Here is a 1,329-nt window from a genome sequence, read left to right as displayed (position 1 = left end):
AATATGGAATTTTAAAATATTTCATTCAATACGAATAATAAATATATTCCATATATCTGCAAAGAAAGCATTGTAAGACTAAATAGATACACATTATTTTAGCAGTGTGAATTTGGGACAAATACACTTTATCCATTCACACGTACCTGGGTATATGGCTATTGTCTTATTTCCCTTCAAATCTAAGGATCCTTCTTTTGCTCCATGAAGGTGATCAGTTCCAGTGGGTGAAAGGGAGGGGATACTGCCCTGCAGATGCCAGACCTTCTGGCCCCAGGAGTGCAGCTGGTCTGCTGCACCTGTGACATTGGGTCAGAGAGGAAGTGGCTATTTCTATGCTCAGTGCTCAGAACAGTGGGCACTAAGAATGGTTTGTAGCTGGACACAGCACAAAAAGAAAAAAAGTGACCAGTTGTGACTTAGTAACAACAAGACTTCTTCAACAGAAAAAGCAACATACGTTTTGCTGGAGGTTTTTCTATTTCCAGTCCAGTATTATGATCAGGTGATAAGAGAAGGAAGAGTAAAATAGTCTAGAATATGATTTCCCAAAATACTGTTTTTTGAAAGAACCTTTATTATAGTAGGCAACAGCAAAAAATCAGATCCTGGGATCTATGTTCAAGTAATGCTGAGTCAAAATTATGGGTGGGAATCTTATTTTAAAATGGAGGGAACACTATTTTATACAGATGATCCTATAGAATTACCACTAATCTAAAGTGAAGGATGCAGATAACCTCAAGTAAGAGAAAGATTAGAATTATGATGAATTATCACCAAGCCCTTCTATCTATACCCACAGACTGCAGAATTTTCCCAAAAACTTTGGATCTGAAACTCTACTGTAGGAAGCAGAAGATTCCAGGAGACATTCTACAAATGAAGGGACCTTGACTCTGTGGGTGGATAAGGAATTCTGAAAGGAAGGTATCCTCGCCCAAGGAGACCAAGTTCCTATAGATCTCTAACATCACATCCCTATGCAATTCCCATTCATCAATGTCCAATCATTCCTACTCCTCTTCAGAGAAATCTATAGCCACATCCTGGATGTCAATAGTCCCTGAAATAAAAAGTGTATACGGAAAAGGGAACCCTCTTACACTGTTGGTGGGAATGTAAATTATTACAGCCACTATGGAGAACAGTGTGGAGGTTCCTTTAAAAACTAAAAATAGAACTACCATATGACCCAGCAATCCTACTCCTGGGCACATACCCAGAGAAAACCATAATTCAAAAAGATACATGCATCCCTATGTTCATTGCAGCACTATTTACGGTAGCCAGGACATGGAAGCAACCTAAATGTCCATCAACATAGGA

The 1,329-nt window shown here is 38.8% G+C and overlaps 1 non-coding gene across 1 annotated transcript; it reads left to right on the top strand.

The window, feature by feature from the left end:
- The first annotated feature begins 254 nt into the window (after positions 1 to 254).
- On the top strand, positions 255 to 388 carry LOC132365618 (small nucleolar RNA SNORA43). The gene has a single exon (XR_009503146.1). It is a non-coding gene; the product is annotated as a small nucleolar RNA SNORA43 (small nucleolar RNA).
- The last annotated feature ends 941 nt before the right edge of the window (positions 389 to 1,329 follow it).

Source organism: Balaenoptera ricei, chromosome 4, assembly GCF_028023285.1.
Source record: "Balaenoptera ricei isolate mBalRic1 chromosome 4, mBalRic1.hap2, whole genome shotgun sequence".
In the NCBI taxonomy this organism is placed as follows: domain Eukaryota; kingdom Metazoa; phylum Chordata; class Mammalia; order Artiodactyla; family Balaenopteridae; genus Balaenoptera; species Balaenoptera ricei.
The sequence above is the reverse complement of the archived record's forward strand: the minus strand, read 5'-3'. Positions and strand labels throughout refer to the sequence as shown.